This window comes from Nannobrachium achirus, assembly GCF_963921795.1.
Source record: "Nannobrachium achirus genome assembly, chromosome: 1".
NCBI classification, from domain to species: Eukaryota; Metazoa; Chordata; class Actinopteri; order Myctophiformes; family Myctophidae; genus Nannobrachium; species Nannobrachium achirus.
In genome coordinates, this window is record NC_137810.1 from 80,211,226 (window position 1) to 80,223,269 (window position 12,044).

At 38.1% G+C, this 12,044-nt stretch overlaps 1 protein-coding gene across 1 annotated transcript in view; it reads left to right on the top strand.

Moving 5' to 3' along the window:
- ptprfa (protein tyrosine phosphatase receptor type Fa) overlaps positions 1-12,044 on the top strand; it is a gene marked incomplete at its 5' end in the record, with an annotated part of 370,668 nt that overhangs the window by 304,675 nt on the left and 53,949 nt on the right. The gene's annotated exons all lie outside the window — the stretch shown is intronic.

Genomic DNA, 12,044 nt, shown 5'->3' on the forward strand with positions numbered 1-12,044 from the left:
GACTTCCTGTTTGGTTTCGGACGTTGCGCAGAGAGACTTTTTTGTGAGTCCGGACACGATACAGATGTGTACCGATTTTCGTACTTGTGGGTGAAACCGTATGGTGGGGCTTGAGGCACGAAGTTTTGTAGGGGGCGCTGTTGCGCCATTAGGCCACGCCCCCTTTTTTTTTTTTTTTTTATACGTACATTTTCGCCACTTGTGATGTGTGTGCAAAGTTGCGCAACTTTTTGAGTACGTTTTGCGCCTCAAAAACGCGATTTACTTTCGGGAAAATAATAATAATAATTAAAGCTGCAAGCAGCAATGACCGGGCCCTCGGAGATCTACCCACGTCACAAGGGGTAGCAGCCAATTAGCATTAGAATTTAAGAATCAGCATTAGCATTTGTTAGCATTAGCATGTGTTAGCATTAGCATTTGTTAACATTAGCATTAGCATTTTTTAACATTTGTTATTATTAGCATGTGTTAGCATTTGTTAGCATTAGCATGTGTTAGCATTAGCATTAGCATTTGTTAGCATTAGCATGTGTTAGCTTTAGCATTTGTTAGCATTAGCATGTGTTAGCATTAGCATTTGTTAGCATTAGCATTAGCATGTGTTAGCATTAGCATTAGCATTTGTTAGCATTAGCATGTGTTAGCATTAGCATAAGCATTTGTTAGCATTAGCATTTGTTAGCATTAGCATGTTAGCATTAGCATTTGTTAGCATTAGCATGTGTTAGCATTAGCATTTGTTAGCATTAGCATGTTAGCATTAGCATGTTAGCATTAGCATTTGTTAGCATTAGCATTTGTTAACATTAGCATTAGCATGTTAGCATTAGCATTTGTTAGCATTAACATGTGTTAGCATTAGCATGTTAGCATTAGCATTTGTTAGCATTAGCATGTGTTAGCATTAGCATTTGTTAGCATTAGCATTAAATTAAAAAAAAAATTGAGAAAAAAAAATTGAGAAAAAAAAATTTGAAGAAAAAAAAATTTGAGAAAGAAAAAATTTTGAGAAAAAAAAATTTTGAGAAAAAAAAATTTTGAGAAAAAAAAATTGAGAAAAAAAAAATTTGAGAAAAAAAAATTTGAGAAAAAAAAATTTGAGAAAAAAAATTTTTTGAGAAAAAAAAAATTGGAGAAAAAAAAATTTGAGAAAAAAAATTTTGAGAAAAAAAATGTTGAGAAAAACAAAATTATGACCCCAGCCGCGAGTCTGTACGACAAACGGTTCATTAGTTATAGAGGCACTTCCTGTTTGGTGAAGGGCACTTCCTGTTTGGCGAAGGAAGCGTCAATTAAGGTTAAGGACTCTTAATCAAGTCATATGATACCAGCCACAACTCTGTACGATAAACGGTTGTTGAGTAACAGCCAAAAAAAGGAACAGTCAAGTATCGACCAATCAGATGAGGGGGCACTTCCTGTTTGGTGAAGGAAGTTTGACCCTTCGCCACGGGCACGCCATTTTACGAAAACTCACGATTCGCACAACTTTTCATCGTTAAGGTGTCTTGAGTATGCCGAGCGAACTTGAAGTTGATCCGATTAACCCCCTAGGAGGAGTTCGTTAAAGTGCGACCCGTGAAAACGGCCAAAAATACACCAAAACGCCACTAATTAGTCAAAATGGCTGACTTCCTGTTTGGTTTCGGATGTGGCGCCGAGAGACTTTTTTGTGAGTCCGGACACGATACAGATGTGTACCGATTTTCGTACGTGTAGGTGAAACCGTCTAGTGGGGCTGTTGCGTTGAAATTTTGTAGGGGGCGCTGTTGCGCCATTAGGCCCCGCCCACTTTTTTTTTTTTTTAAATACGTAATTTTTCGCCACTTGTGATGTGCTTGCAAAGTTGCGCAACTTTTGGAGTACGTTTTGCGCCTCAAAAACGCGATTCTTTAGGGGGAAGAATAATAATAATAATAATAATAATAATCTTTGCAATTACAATAGGGTCCTCACACTGTGTGTGCTCGGGCCCTAATTAAAGCTGCAAGCAGCAATGGACGGGCCCTCGGAGCTCTTCCCACGTCACAAGGCCAGCAGCCAATCAGAAACCAAACAGGAAGTCAGCCATTTCGACTAATTAGTGGCGTTTTGGCGCATTTTTGGCCGCTATCACGGGTCGCACTTTAACGATAGTTTAACGTTTTTCTCAAAAAAAAATTTGAGAAAAAAAAATTGAGAAAAAAAAATGTTGAGAAAAAAATTTTTTGAGAAAAAAATGTTCTGAGAAAAAAAAATTGAGAAAAAAAAAATTGAGAAAAAAAAAATTTGAGAAAAAAAATTTGAGAAAAAAAAATTTGAGAAAAAAAAATTTTGAGGAAAAAAAAAATTAAGAAAAAAAAATTGAGAAAAAAAAAATTTGAGAAAAAAAAATTTGAGAAAAAAAAATTTGAGAAAAAAAAATTTGAGAAAAAAAAAATTTTGAGAAAAAAAATTGAGAAAAAAAATGTTGAGAAAAAAAAAATGTTATGACACCAGCCGCGAGTCTGTACGACAAACGGTTCATGAGTTATAGAGGCACTTCCTGTTTGGTGAAGGGCACTTCCTGTTTGGCGGAGGAAGCGTCAATTAAGGTTAAGGACTCTTAATCAAGTCATATGATACCAGCCACAACTCTGTACGATAAACGGTTGATGAGTAACAGCCAAAAAAAGGAACAATGAAGTATGGACCAATCAGAAGAGGGGGCACTTCCTGTTTGGTGAAGGAAGTTTGACGCTACGCCACGGGCACGCCGTTTTACGAAAACTCACGATTCGCACAACTTTTCATCGTTAAGGTGTCTTGAGTATGCCGAGCGAACTTGAAGTTGATCCGATTAACCCCCTAGGAGGAGTTCGTTAAAGTGCGACACATGAAAACGTCCAAAAATACACCAAAACGCCACTAATTAGTCAAAATGGCTGACTTCCTGTTTGGTTTCGGATGTGGCGCCGAGAGACTTTTTTGTGAGTCCGGACACAATACAGATGTGTACCGATTTTTGTACTTGTGGGTGAAACCGTCTAGTGGGGCTGTTGCGTTGAAATTTTGTAGGGGGCGCTGTTGCGCAATTAGGCCCCGCCCACTTTTTTTTTTTTTTAAATACGTAATTTTTCGCCACTTGTGATGTGCTTGCAAAGTTGCGCAACTTTTGGAGTACGTTTTGCGCCTCAAAAACGCGATTCTTTAGGGGGAAGAATAATAATAATAATAATCTTTGCAATTACAATAGGGTCCTCACACTGTGTGTGCTCGGGCCCTAATAATAATAATCTTTGCAAATACAATAGGGTCCTCACACTGTGTGTGCTCGGGCCCTAATTAAAGCTGCAAGCAGCAATGACCGGGCCCTCGGAGATCTACCCACGTCACAAGGGGTAGCAGCCAATTAGCATTAGAATTTAAGAATCAGCATTTGTTAGCATTAGCATGTGTTAGCATTAGCATTAGCATTTGTTAGCATTAGCATGTGTTAGCATTAGCATTTGTTAGCATTAGCATATGTTAGCATTAGCATGTGTTAGCATTAGCATTAGCACATGCTAAAAAAAAATTGAGAAAAAAAAATTTGAGAAAAAAAAAATAAGAAAAAAAAATTTGAGAAAAAAAAATTGAGAAAAAAAAATTTGAGAAAAAAAAATGTTGAGAAAAAAAATTTTTGAGAAAAAAATGTTTTGAGAAAAAAAAATTGAGAAAAAAAAATTTGAGAAAAAAAAAATTTGAGAAAAAAAATTTGAGAAAAAAAAAATTTGAGAAAAAAAAATTTTGAGGAAAAAAAAAATTAAGAAAAAAAAATTTGAGAAAAAAAAAATTTGAGAAAAAAAAATTTGAGAAAAAAAAATTTGAGAAAAAAAAAATTGAGAAAAAAAAAAATTGAGAAAAAAAAATTTTGAGAAAAAAAATTGAGAAAAAAATGTTGAGAAAAAAAAATGTTATGACACCAGCCGCGAGTCTGTACGACAAACGGTTCATGAGTTATAGAGGCACTTCCTGTTTGGTGAAGGGCACTTCCTGTTTGGCGGAGGAAGCGTCAATTAAGGTTAAGGACTCTTAATCAAGTCATATGATACCAGCCACAACTCTGTACGATAAACGGTTGATGAGTAACAGCCAAAAAAAGGAACAATGAAGTATGGACCAATCAGAAGAGGGGGCACTTCCTGTTTGGTGAAGGAAGTTTGACGCTACGCCACGGGCACGCCGTTTTACGAAAACTCACGATTCGCACAACTTTTCATCGTTAAGGTGTCTTGAGTATGCCGAGCGAACTTGAAGTTGATCCGATTAACCCCCTAGGAGGAGTTCGTTAAAGTGCGACACATGAAAACGTCCAAAAATACACCAAAACGCCACTAATTAGTCAAAATGGCTGACTTCCTGTTTGGTTTCGGACGTGGCGCCGAGAGACTTTTTTGTGAGTCCGGACACAATACAGATGTGTACCGATTTTTGTACTTGTGGGTGAAACCGTCTAGTGGGGCTGTTGCGTTGAAATTTTGTAGGGGGCGCTGTTGCGCAATTAGGCCCCGCCCACTTTTTTTTTTTTTTAAATACGTAATTTTTCGCCACTTGTGATGTGCTTGCAAAGTTGCGCAACTTTTGGAGTACGTTTTGCGCCTCAAAAACGCGATTCTTTAGGGGGAAGAATAATAATAATTAAAGCTGCAAGCAGCAATGACCGGGCCCTCGGAGATCTACCCACGTCACAAGGGGTAGCAGCCAATTAGCATTAGAATTTAAGAATCAGCATTAGCATTTGTTATTATTAGCATGTGTTAGCATTAGCATTTGTTAACATTAGCATTAGCAGTTTTTAACATTTGTTATTATTAGCATGTGTTAGCATTTGTTAGCATTAGCATTTGTTAGCATTAGCATGTGTCAGTATTAGCATGTGTTAGCATTAGCATTAGCATGTTAGCATTAGCATTTGTTAGCATCAGCATGTGTTAGCATTAGCATTTGTTAGCATTAGCATGTGTTAACATTAGCATTAGCACGTTAGCATTAGCATTTGTTAGCATTAGCATTTGTTAACATTAGCATTAGCATTTGTTAGCATTAACATGTGTTAGCATTAGCGAGTTAGCATTAGCATTTGTTAGCATTAGCATGTGTTAGCATTAACATTTTTTAGCATTAGCATTAAATTAAAAAAAATTGAGAAAAAAAATTGAGAAAAAAAATTTGAGAAAAAAAAATTGAGAAAAAAAAATTGAGAAAAAAAAAATTTTGAGAAAAAAAAATTTGAGAAAAAAAAATTTGAGAAAAAAAAATTTAAGAAAAAAAAAATTTGAGAAAAAAAAATTTGAGAAAAAAAATTTTGAGGAAAAAAAAATTTGAGAAAAAAAAATTTGAGAAAAAAAAATTTGAGAAAAAAAATTTTGAGAAAAAAAAAATTTGAGAAAAAAAAATTTGAGAAAAAAAAAATTGAGAAAAAAAAAATTTTGAAAAAAAAAATTTGAGAAAAAAAAATTTGAGAAAAAAAAAATTGAGAAAAAAAAATTTGAGAAAAAAAAATTTGAGAAAAAAAAAATTTGAGAAAAAAAAATTTGAGAAAAAAAAAATTTGAGAAAAAAAAATTTGAGAAAAAAAAATTTGAGAAAAAAAAATTGAGAAAAAAAAATTTTGAGAAAAAAAAAATGTTATGACACCAGCCGCGAGTCTGTACGACAAACGGTTCATGAGTTATAGAGGCACTTCCTGTTTGGTGAAGGGCACTTCCTGTTTGGCGAAGGAAGCGTCAATTAAGGTTAAGGACTCTTAATCAAGTCATATGATACCAGCCACAACTCTGTACGATAAACGGTTGATGAGTAACAGCCAAAAAAAGGAACAATCAAGTATGGACCAATCAGAAGAGGGGGCACTTCCTGTTTGGTGAAGGAAGTTTGACGCTACGCCACGGGCACGCCGTTTTACGAAAACTCACGATTCGCACAACTTTTCATCGTCAAGGTGTCTTGAGTATGCCGAGCGAACTTGAAGTTGATCCGATTAACCCCCTAGGAGGAGTTCGTTAAAGTGCGACACGTGAAAACGGCCAAAAATACACCAAAACGCCACTAATTAGTCAAAATGGCTGACTTCCTGTTTGGTTTCGGACGTGGCGCCGAGAGACTTTTTTGTGAGTCCGGACACAATACAGATGTGTACCGATTTTCGTACGTGTAGGTGAAACCGTATGGTGGGGCTTGAGGCACGAAGTTTTGTAGGGGGCGCTGTTGCGCCATTAGGCCACGCCCCCTTTTATTTTTTTTAAAATACGTACATTTTCGCCACTTGTGATGTGTGTGCAAAGTTGCGCAACTTTTTGAGTACGTTTTGCGCCTCAAAAACGCGATTTACTTTCGGGAAAATAATAATAATAATAATAATAATCTTTGCAAATACAATAGGGTCCTCTCACACTGTGTGTGCTCGGGCCCTAATAATAATAATCTTTGCAAATACAATAGGGTCCTCTCACACTGTGTGTGCTCGGGCCCTAATAATCTTTGCAAATACAATAGGGTCCTCTCACACTGTGTGTGCTCGGGCCCTAATAATAATATATATATATATATATATATATATATATATATATATTAATCTTAGATTTTATTTGTGTAATCATTATTTAGAAAATAATTGCATCCATTTTAAAACAACCAAATCTAAGAAATACCTTAAATACAAAAAATGAGGGGGCACGGTGGCGCTACCCGGCGAGCGCTCGCCTACCTCGCTTCCTCCTTTACTGGCCAACCGCGGGGCTCCTTGCGTCCAAATAAAAAGAGAGCGAGTTCAATTGTCGCCAATGGAAGATCTCCCCCGCGGTGGTTTCTTTCCAATCAGAGCGCCTCCCGTCGCACGTCCATGTGTCTGCCAATAAAATCGCCGGACTCCTTTTTCATTTCTCCTCCCCTCCCCTCCCTCCCCGATCAAAACACACCGTCCCTTGCGGGATTCCAACCAATCACGCGCCGTCTTTTCAGGTTGCTGTTCCGGTCTGGGGCCAGAGCGGATATGGAAACGCTACTTGCTTTAATGTGTGCTTACACATTACCGGATACAGTAGGCGGGCTCTAGACGAGATCTGAGCACAGAGCAGCAAATAGAAACCACACGGGAGGGCTATGAACAGCGTGAAGTGAGCCACATTCTCTTAATGCAGCGTCCGACGTTAAAAACAAACAATTGTCACTTAGAGACCTTTGGATGAATGGACACTTGGACACTGGCTTTGTTATCCTAACATTCAAGGTAAGTTTACTATGGTAATGGTCTGGTCATCTGCATGAAATGCATTACCATACATATACAATAACATTCTTCATGTAGGCAATAGGCATGGTGATGGTGTCTGCTACTGTCTTTCATTTGATCCATGGCTGGCCAATACTATCTAGTTAATGCTTTATTTGTAAACCCATTTTAATAGATCCTATGGATTACATAGCTAAGTTACTGTCCTGCTATTGCAATATTAGGCTATTATTATATGTATATATATTTTTAAGGTATTGTCAGTGTCATTGAACCATTAAGATAAGGAGTCATATAGTATGTTAATGAAAGTAACAAGGAGAAAACTACATTTGGCTCATCAACAAAGCATAACAAACGAATTAGTGGTTTATAGATCTATGTGTTTCTCTTATACATTTAGTACAAAAGGACCCACGTGTAAACAAGCCATTGTGCTTTCTTGGGTTTAAATCCTATTAGTAGACCTTGTATCTGATTCTGAACTGTACTGTGCTTTTCCTTTGTGAACTGCTAACAAAGTAACTATTCAATCAAAACCAGAAACATAAAGACACTCAGAGTTAAGGGTCTGTGCAAATAAAACATTTGAGAACCAGTATATCATTGTCATACATATTCTGAAGAAAACCTGTATGGAGACTTGACATTCTGTAATTGGATCTTATGATCAAAATAAGAACATTATAATGGTGTGTAAATCTTTGCCACATACAAATGTCTGTGTACAGACATAGATGGCCCCTGCATGATGGCTGCTAAAAAAAAAGATAATGCCATGGTGGGATCTGATGTGTGATGGGCATACTGTATTATCACATAGGCAAACATAAACTGTCACCTGTGTGACACTGAATTTGTATTGATTATACATATTTCTCTCTATTTGCTGTCTCCCAGAACTCAGCTGTTCTCTCTGCACCTGTCACCAGAACCATCAACATTTTCGCTGTCTGGCAGAAACCATGTTCCTTTTTATTGTATTTTATTGTAAATGAATGCCCTACTTTATCATACATGAGTGTTGCACAAAAGTAGTGAAAATAGCAGATCTTCAAGCCCACAACGCATCAAAGTGTTGTCAGCTTGTAGATTGTCTATTTTCACCATGTTAGCAGATCTATAGTCCCACATGCTGACATGTTGTCAGCTTGTAGATCAGCTATTTTCACTATTTTAGATTAATATTTTTTAAATAGTGATAAGAAATAAGTGATAAGTAAACAAGTTTTGGACATACAGGGTGTCCCACCCAACAGTGATGATGTATTCATATATATTTGTTGTCACAATGTTTGTGTTGTATGTGGGAATACCCTGTTGTATTTGAATCCTTTAGATTAAAATTATATAATTTACCTTTCATGCAGTTGCAATTTTTACTTAATGAAATATGTTATGCTTTTACCTCAATGGTTGACTTGGTTGATCCCCATTGGAAATAAGTCCAGATGTCATAATATTGAACATGTGTGTTTGTTACAACTCATACAGAGTAAGATTTAAAAAGAAATGTGTGTAGATGTCAGCAGCACTAGTTAGAATGAAATACAAGGTACTTCTAAGTGAATTTGTTCCAAACCAAGATGAAATAAATACTGATCTGCATTTGCAGTGGATCTCTGAATAAGAGAAAATAATTATTATCTATCTATAAATGCGAGAAGTCTCTGCATGTGTGTCTGTCTGTCTGTCTGTCTGTCTGTCTGTGTGTCTGTAATCCGCGTATCTCGAGAACCGTTCGTCCCACCGGCTTCAGATTCGGCACGCGCGTTCCCCGCCGCGGCACGGAGTGCAGTGCCGGGCCTCGACCCGACCCGACGCGCGGTTTTCCGAAACCGGCCCGAAACGTTCGGAATATCCTTATGCGGAGCTGATTGTTGACATCAGGCTGTTCCGGAGGAAATCGGCGCAAGCGCTGACTCATTGTGACATCACTCATAAAAGGCTCTGACATCACGTACGTCACATGAGTCAACAAAAAATCTCTGAATATCTCCATATATAGCATATATGGGCATAAAATGGACGCAGAATCACAAAGATCTCCATATACGGGCATAAAGGGACACAGACAGACAGATTCAGAGATCTCCATATATGGGCGTGAAATGGACGCAAATAGACAGATATCTCCATATATGGGCATATATGGGCATAAAATGGACCCAGAACTATATCTGCAGTGATCTCCATATATGGACATAAAATGGACGCTGACAGACAGACAGATAACAGATATCTCCATATATGGGCATAAATGGACACAGGCAAACAGATGGTCAAAACGGGTCCTATGACAACAGGTATAATGGGGTTTGCATTAAAGGGCGGGGCATTCATTCCCTATTTACATCGTTCCCGAGTTGGCCAGGTCGCCGACTAGACGCTGCTTCTAGTGTTATATAATTATATAAAATAATAATAATTATAAGTATGACAATACATAATATGTACAGTGAATATATAAATGCACATATACTGTGTACATCTATCACCAGTGAATATAAATAGATGTACAATACATCTATGAATGAAGTAAGTCTCACAAGGGTTATACTTAACAGGCATCTGTCAATATGTGCCAATGTACCGTAGGCCTACATGTTGTATCGTAGTAATACAATAGTACAAATAGGTTAGAGCTGATGGTGAGAAAATTGATTTTTGTGGTTCATTTAGAGATGGTTAAAACAATGATGACGTTTCTTTCATTCATTGAGTTTTATTTTTGCATGGCGTAGGTGGGAATCGAACACCTGACCCGGCGTAGGTGGGAATCAAACCCACGACCTTCGGATCCTCACCAACCATACCTAAAATCGACAAAAGTCAAAATTTTCATGAATCTATCATATATACTCATAAACTACTTGGACAGATCACTGGGGAGATGCACACGAAGACTGGCCTGTTGCATTTTTCATCCCTTCCACGCTCGTTTTCTCTTTCTTTTCCTTTCCTTCCCCCCCTAGGTAGGCAATTGTTCCCCAGCCCTAGCGCAGTCAGTAGTGCTGTCGCCTCACAGCTAGAAGGTCCTGGGTTCGATTCCCGCCGGGGGACACTGTGGGCGCTGGGGGCGTGTTCCCTCCTCCGCGTCATCAGTGCCCACACCCTAGGTGGGGTTGGCAAAAGGGCCTTTCTGTGTGGAGTTTGCATGTTCTCCCTGTGTCTCCTAGGGTAGATACCCTCACAAAAACATGTAGTAATCCTGGTCTCTATAAAGCCTCCCCCTGGCCAGCCGGGGCGCCTGATGGAGGGGAATGGAACTGGTTGGAATAACGTGTTCCTTCCACGCGCTACGTCCAACCGGGGAAGCTCCCCCTGTCAGGTGATAAGAAGCGGCCTGCTTACTCCTCATGCATTGAAGGAAGCATGAGCTCAGTTCGGGGCCCTCCCCAGGTTGGCAGAGGGAGAGTAGAGCCCAGGATCACAGCTTAGGCAATTGGCACCGGGTGAAAAAATGGGTTACAAAAATCGTGGGATAAAAAAAAAAAAAAAATACAAAAAATGTAATGATCAAAAATATAAGTTGTGAAAATAGCTCGCAACACAAAGCGACGCAAGTCTAATTGAGTCTAATTAGTCACTGCACACTGGGTTTGGACTCCAAACCCATTGTTGGGCCGTAAGTAATTACTAGTAATATATGACTGTATTACTTTACCCAGTAACGAGTAGTGTAAGGGATTACTCTGCCAAAACAGTATTATTATACCATATTACTTAAAAAAAAAATAGAATATATTACTTTGTATTACTTGTTTTGTCGACTGACCTTTTGTTTAAAAGGTCAAGAGAGATTGTTGCTATGTGTTGTTGTACAGCTCTTCTTTTTTCCGCTGGTGTTGATTGCAAGTAATAATTCATGTAATATTACTTTGTTAAGGATAAGGATATAATTTTGCCCAACACTGTCCAAACCACAACCCAGTCAATCATCTCACATCCTATCTGACCACTGCCGTGCCTCCAAACCCCAAATCATGTCGCTCCCCTCTCGTTTCCATCCTGCCCAGGCTGTAAATCCACACCGAGGCGTCAGTTCAGAAAAAGCTAAGGTATGGCAACATGACTGGTGTCTCATGCAAGACACCAGTCATGTTGCCATACCTTAGCAACAGGCATGATACATTTATTTTAAGAAATACATTGTATCTTTCCCCCGTTTCTATGGTTTCTTGGGCTTGATATGGCAGCCTGGAACAGTTGTTCAAGTGCAGCTAAACTTGGCATGTTAGTAAACGTGCCACAATTAACAATAATGAATTGCACCTGTACCATTTTGTCAAGATGGGGAGAATACAAGTGTGGAGAATATAATTATAATACCTTGTTAAAGTGACCATTTTGTAAAATTTTGCATTTGTAGTTATTTTAGTGTAATTTAACAACATAATAACCAGAACAGATAGACAAAGAGACATTCATGGATTTATATTTAAAATTAACTTTTATTTTCCCCCTGGACCCAGGGTATGGCAGCTGCATACCCCTGCCAATCCCAATTGACACCCCTGAATCCGCACAGAGGATAATTAGGTTTTTGCGCTAACCGTCCGCCCCACCCCCACCGCAAAGAAATGTATTCTGCTAGCGTTACTGAAACTGACACTTTTGCTTTTGCCAATGCGGAGTAATCACATTAAGTAGCTGTCAGCTAAGCCTGTGGAGGAGGATAATAATAATAATGCATAAAAAAATTAAAATAAACATTTGGGAGGCACTTTTGAAAAAGGTATTGACATTGTGGATTGTGGATTTCACTGATTGTGGATTTCACTGACATGCCATATTGTTCTCTATTGTTG